Source organism: Callorhinus ursinus, unplaced genomic scaffold (genome assembly GCF_003265705.2).
Source record: "Callorhinus ursinus isolate GAN/ISIS: 27379988/994484 unplaced genomic scaffold, GSC_fseal_2.0 scaffold1, whole genome shotgun sequence".
Lineage (NCBI taxonomy): Eukaryota > Metazoa > Chordata > Mammalia > Carnivora > Otariidae > Callorhinus > Callorhinus ursinus.
In genome coordinates this window covers 70,866,375-70,873,812 of record NW_027397063.1, presented here as the reverse complement: position 1 = coordinate 70,873,812, position 7,438 = coordinate 70,866,375, and positions in this window count along the sequence as shown.

The following is a 7,438-nucleotide window of genomic DNA, read 5'->3' as shown; positions in this document are numbered from 1 at the left end:
AGAGGTCCCCATGATCACCTTTCTTTTACAATGAGGAAACTGTAACTCTTGGCACCCTGCCCAGGGTCACACAGTTAATATGTGGCAGAACTGGCATTCAAACCTTTTGAACTGCACTATGCCATTTTATAATGAGGCTTTGTTATCAATGTTGTCATTACAAAAAACACATCAAGATAATTTCTGATTCCAAGATGATCATTATCTCAAGCCAAAAACCCTTATTAAATAGCTCACTGAGGCTGGCGCTGGTACTACTACCCTGGTACTACTCAGGGTAATAGAGTCAGGTGCAGGATTGGCTCTTCCGTTTGCTTAGCACAAGGTCCTGAGAAGAAGAGAGATTTTAAAAGCCATGAATCCTTTCCTTCAAAGAACTGGCAATCACTTTGAGCAGTCAAGACTAAAGCACATAGAACAGACATTTTAATCCAAGCCACAGTCACTTGGGGAGCAGTGAGTGAGCCTGACTAATATGATAGGAAGGTGTGAAGAGGTGGAGGGACCAACGTGGAGAGAGAAAATGAAGACCACTTGGGAATTCAGATCAGAGTAAGCCATGGAGTGCCTTTTACATTTCTTGAGCTAAGATGTGCTGAAAGAGTGTTTAAGACCCATTATTCAGAAGATTCTGGGGAGCACTCGTCAGAGTGAGACCGAGTGGACTCAAGGCAGTATCCCTGGTATCTCTGGTCTGTCACACCCTAATGGAAGAATGACCACTCGGGGCTGGCATGCAAAGCCTACAGTTCTCATTTTACTCAACAACATGAAGTATTTCACTTCGGACCTTTTTAAGATAAAATAATCATGAGTTTCTTGTGACCCAGCACCCACCTTTTACTCTTTTTAAAATATCTGCACCCTCCCCACCTCCCCCCTGAGCCAAAGGCACACCCATATTTTTGACTTTGGCTCTAGAACCATACACTTCATCCCTTCATGCTTCTCTACAGTGTGGGAATTTCCTCTTGCCCAGTCTAACCGACTTTCCTCATGTTGTCTACGCCTGGCAGCTCAAGCAAGATGCCCTTCTTGGCTTTTTACCCCATCTTCCATTTCCTGCCTCTAAGCCTGGTTCCAAGAGACTTGAGGCTTGCTGGTCTCATCCCAGTAGGTCCTGCACCCAAGCTCTGGCTCTTCTGCAGCTGCTCTGTTCACCGGCCTTGTGGGAGAGGCCAGACCTCACCAAGTCCCCTGTGACAAAATGCAGACATGATACCAGCCCACTCTTTGAGGCATCCTGGTGTCTTTCCCTATAAGAAGTCCATCAGAAAGCAAAATATCCTCTCAATACCTTGCATAAATGCTTTTGTTAAACTGTTTTCCTTCAGCCTTTATTTTACAAGAACCTCCATTTGAACACCGTTCTGTCTTTTGGACAACTTTAACTGGAGATATTGCCCAGTGCATTCACATCAGAGACAGTGCAGGAAGTGGTCAAGAATCGGATTCTACAGTTAGTCCAAAAGCTGCAATTTATTTAATTCCTCAAGACCCCAGTTTCCTCATCTGAAATACTAGGTTGATAATATATTCACATCATAGATGTGTTGTGAGACTTAAAACAGCTGATTCCTTCAACTGGCACAATGCTTAGCACTTGGCAAACAGTCAACAATGGGTAGCTCTCAGGGGCTATCAGGGGCTGGCTCAGTCAGTGGAACCTGCGACTCTTGATCTCAGGGTCATGAGTTCGAGCCCCATATTGGGCGTAGAGATTGCAATAAAAAATAAAGGGTAGCTATTATTGCATTATTAGGAAATACACAATGTATTACTTTTAGAGTCTAATTCTGGGGGAAAAAGTTTTGTCAGATAATAAGAGGTGTTGAACACAGCATATGTCCCTTTTTGTCTTTGCAGCCATACTCTGGATTCAGAGGTTGTAATCAGCTCATAGCAAGTGGCTGGTAATATCTACTCCTTCATGTCCAATCCCACAGGTTCTGAACCTTGGCTGCACATTAGAATCACCAAGGGAGCTCTAGACAATCTGAATCTGAATCTCCCGAGTATCACTATTTTTCATAAATTCTCCATTGTTTGCAATGCATCAAACAGTGAGAACAATTGATTTAGGCCCTCTCTGTTCTCTTTTCATTTTTTTAAAATTTTTTAAATATTTTTTATTTATTTCAGAAAGAGAGAATGAGAGACAGAGAGCACGAGAGGGAAGAGGGTCCGAGGGAGAAGCAGACTCCCCACTGAGCAGGGAGCCCGATGTGGGACTCGATCCCGGGACTCCGGGATCATGACCTGAGCCAAAGGCAGTCGCTTAACCAACTGAGCCACCCAGGCGCCCTCTGTTCTCTTTTTAATCTTAATTATCCAGGTTTACATTGGTCCACTTTATTAACTCTTTTAAGTCTTTTTGGAAACAGGAGGGTCATGAAACTCACAAGGGATGGATAGATGGTCAGATGGATGACTGTAAGTGTTACATGCTCTAGCACTGTCCCAATAAGAACGGAGAGCACAAGATGGGTATGAATGGCATTTCAAAGACTTACAAACAAATTACTACATTTGAAGAATGAAGGACAGGAATAAATAAAAAATGACAGAAAGTTTTCCAGTCTAGTGTGCCTAAGGGGATGGACTGACACAAGCAAGGAAATAGGGAGCTGGTCTGTGCTTTCCAGTGACTCACAAAGAAACAGACTGACCCAAAAGGCACATCATTTCAGATATTTCAGTAGCTGGATGAACATATGAAATCAATGTACAAGTGGAGTATAGACCCCTCCTCTGTCTCACCTCATAATTTCATTTACTCTGCTTTCTGTGACCCCTGCCATATACACAGGGGAGCATCGTTAGTTACTCGTGGACTAAGCTTGTGGAAACTGTCATCACAGGAAGTGATTAGAAAGGACAGGAAGAACAGAAAGGGAAGAAATTATTCTCTGAAAGTAATCTTAACTTCCATTTCTACTAGTGAGCCAGAAGCCCGAATCTAGCAAAAGACCTTTGTTACGACAGCTTTCCTATCTTTTGTCTTCTTTGTCTGGCATGTGGAGATGGTATCATATTGAGTGGGTGGAAATCACACTATTTTATCATGGCTATTAATAGTAATGAAATAGGGGCAGTTGGGTGGCTCAGTTGGTTAAACATCTGACTCTTGGTTTTGGCTCAGGTCTGATGTCAGGGTCCTGGGATCGAGCCCCGCACCGGGCTCTGTGCTCCGCGGGGAGTCTGCTTGAGGATTCTCTCTCTGCCTCTGCCCCTCCCCCTGCTCTCTCTCTGTCCCTCTAAAATAAATATTTTTTTAAAATAGTTGAAATAAGGACATTTATCATGATGAGCAGTGAGTAATATAGAGAATTGTTGAATCACTCCGTTGTATACCTGAAACTAATATAACACTTAACGTTAACTGTACTGGAGTTAAAATTTTAAAACTTAATAGAAAAAATAAAATGAAAAGCCAAGATCCTGCCACTCCCACACTTACAGCTTTGCAGCAGTTCTAGTTCACTGAGGATACTACTAAAACCCCGTATGGTCATCTACAAGAACCCCTATAACAACCTCTTACTCATCCCTCCATCCTTGCCCCCAGCCACTCCCTTCTTTGTTCACAGTGCTCTAGTCACAAAGGTCTTCCAACAATTGTCAAATACGAAAGGCTCTTTCACACCATGCGTCCTTTATACTTCCTGTCCTTCCTCACTGAATGTGTGTCCCCTGGCTTTAAGCAAGGCAGCTTCCCCCCGCATTCTTGAAGTCTTAATTATAATTTCAAAGAGATTTTTCTCTGACAATCCTATTCACCACCCCCCATAGTTGCTTTGTTTTCAAACACAACACCCCCCCGCACTATTTTTTCCTTCAGAGCATATATAGCTGTCTGTAATTAAAAAATTATTTCATATAGCTGTTAGTATTTGATTGATTGATTTCACTCATTTTTTCAAAAATTTTGAATGCCTACCACGTTGTTTTGTTCTAGGTTCTAAGGGGATGGCAATACATGTCCTTGTGAGTTTTATTTTCTATTGGGAGAGGTGGGAAATACAGCAGCACCAGAGAATGTAAGCTGGGGAGAAGGTTTGACTGGGTGAGTGGGATGGGATTTTCTGAAGAAAAGGTACTTAAGCTTAGGCTTGAATGACATAAAGAAAGCGTTTGGAAGCTATGAAGGAAAAGAACCCAGAGATTGAGAGTTTGGGTCCTGGATGTGTAATATGCCTACAGACACCAAGTGGAACAATTAGTAGGTGTTGGGTATACATGTGATGCCTACTAGGAGATGTGGAGGAGAGGTAAGGAGTCGAGTACAGAAGCAGCGTGGCCCCTGAAACTGAGTATAACTTGCCCAAGATAACGTTCTAGGACCAGGTAGGCTTTTCAGGGAGAGACATGGATAAGGGTTTTTGTTTGTTTGTTGCAGGAGGTTACAGAGCAATTGGCAAACACATTTTGTATTAATCAGTAACTTCCTTTGTGTTTTGACTTCAAGTCTCTGACTCTTAGGGTTCTTACTAAATGGAACCCCACGGTTCATTGCCAAAACTGCCACGGATAGAGATCAAGGAATTTTTATTTTAGTATTTATGGGCTTTGCTTTCCTTCCAAAATGAGTCATATCTTCTTGCCTTCATTCTTACATGTATGAGACACTCCAACCTCTGATTGTGCTCAGCTTTATGCCAATCACATGGTTTTTCCTTCAGAAACTTGCCAGGCATTTAACATGGGCCACTTTGGAAGGCACATAGAAGGACAGTTTTTAAAATTATTATTATAATTTTATAGCTATAATTAATATAGCTAAGGTGGTGGAGAGATGGAGATGAATGATATTATCGTTAAAGTTGAATGTTGGGGGGAAAATGGATGAAATAGTAGTTCTTGGGGGGAAAAATGTAAGTGCCAGCTTTTGGGGTAAGTACTATTTACCAGCTGGGTGATTTAGTACTGTGTCAACTTGCCTAAGCAGGGATTATGTTTCCAGAAGCCCCGTCTTATATGGTTCTAGGTTAAAGTTGCTCCAAAGAGAAATTTGTCTGTGATGAAGAAGGTGGAGTGAGGCAGAGCCACTGCTCTTGGGCACCGTGGGCTAAGATGCTTGAGTGAGGACACAGGGGGACTGAAGGGCTCCAGCCTGTCCCCCCGACCCCCGCCTCCTCCCCTGCTGTGCATGGAGCTCTCTTCCTGCCGCTGGACAGGTTGACCTATAGCCACACGAGGCCACAATAGCCTTCTGCAGATTTCCTCACTAACTCCCCATCCCAGGCCCTCTGAGGCTGGATGTGCTGGTCCAGATTTCCCTGAGAGCTCTGATTTGTCCAACAGCACAATACCCGAGGAAGCCTGATTAGTACCTTTTCTCTGATCCTCCAACTTCTTTTCCCTGGATCTTACTTCCCTACCCCCTCTGACAACAGTGTAAAGTCTAATCCCTAAGATAAAACTCTTATACCATAATACTCATGGTGGTTCTGCTTCCCTGATCAAACCTTGACAGACAAACCAACCTTTTTTCTCCTATCATTTTGCATTAGGGGAACACATTCCGTTGCTTTCGAAAGCAGACCCAGGCCCAGCAATGCAACTTCTTTTGAGCATCTCCCAAGACAATGAGTAAAGGCTGTTCCTGCCCTAAGGAGATCAGTTTAGTGGGGGACACAGACCTAGAAAAATATATATCAATCAGCATGAAAATTACAGTGGTAGGTAGAGGTGTGCTTAAGGGACAGTGAGAATCAGAGAGAAGAGTTGAGTCTAGGGCTGTAAGCGAACTGTAGGGCAAGGACCTGTCTCATACAGCATCGTATTCCCAGGGCCAAGGCTCAGGGCCTTAACAGAAAATTAGTGCTCAGTGAACGTTTCCTGAGTTGAACTAAACTGAACTGAATTTGTATATGGCAAAGCATTAAGCCCCGGGAATATGGCACTGAACACACAAACACAGCTCGTGCCTTTAGCCTACAGTCTAACACAGCGATCCACAAATGTTCTCATGCATCTGAATCTCCTGGAAAGCTCATTAAAACCCAGATTGCTGGGACCCTTTTCCAGAGTTTCTCATTCCATAGATCTGTGGTGGGGACCTGGAGCTGAGTTTCTAACAGGTTCCCGGGAGATATTGGCGCTGCTGGTCCAGGGACCATACTTTCAGAACTGCTGTTCTCAGCCTGGCTATACATTAGAATCACTTGGACGAGTTTTAGAAAATATCTTCCTAAGAACATCATTCAGACCTATTAAATCATGTTTCAAGAGCTCTGCAGGTGATTTTAACGTGTAGGTCAGGGTTGAAACCACTGATGTGACAAATAGTAGTAGTTACCATTTATTACCTGCCTGGTATGTGCTAACATCTGAAGGTCCCATACCATTCTCACATCTATGAACCCATTTTACAGGTAAGAAAACTGAGGCTCAGAGAGGTGAGATAAGCTGGCCAAGATCACAAAGCAAGTGTCAGGAGGAGAGGCAGGATTGAACCCAGGTCTCTCTGACCACAGAGTCCATGCTCCTAGCCACCAATGACTGTGCCACACAGAAACAGGGCACTTGACTTGAGTATTGAGTGATGAGTAGAAGTTCTGGGGCAGACAAAGGGGGAAGAGCATTTCAGGCAGAAGCACTAATGTCGAGGCCGGAAGTCAGAGGTATTCTGGGAAGGATTTCTAGCTCGGTAGAAGGGCACGACAAAAGGACAGCTGTGGCGCATCCTCCTCCAAGAGCCTAGAATTATGTGGTGAAGCAATCTAGGACCTGATGGACCAAGAGAAAAAGGAGAAAGATATGGGCAATAATTGACTCAGAGTTGCCCTAAAATTATATTTAGCAGATGCCGCTTTCCTGCATTTGGTCTATCTTGAACATCTGCTACTGCTCAGTTCGGAAAACTTACCCACCCCAAAATGACTTTATGTTCCATATATGTGCAAGATAAATATGAATAAGTAAAAGCCAGAACATACGAGAGGAAAATGTAGAACAAAGATTGAGGCTATTTATATTTAAATATTCATTTAAATGGTGAAATTCCCTATTAATGTTTCTCTCAGGTTCTTAGTATGTGTGTTCTTTTTTTTTAATTTTTAATTGTTATGTTAATCACCATATATTACATAATTTGTTTTGGTGTAGTGTTCCATGATTCATTGTTTGTGCATAACACCCAGTGCTCCACTCAGAATGTGCCCTCTTTAATACCCATCACCAGGCTAACCCATCCCCCCACCCTCCTCCCCTCTAGAACCCTCAGTTTGTTTTTCAGAGTCCATCATCTCTCCTGGTTCGTCTCCCCCTCTGACTTACTCCCCTTCATTCTTCCTCTCCTGCTATCTTCTTCTTTTTCTTTTTTCTTAAAATATGTTGCATTATTTGTTTCAGAAGTACAGATCTGTGATTCAACAGTCTTACACAATTCACAGCGCTCACCTGTGTGTTCTTTTTTGTATAAAGAACCACTTTT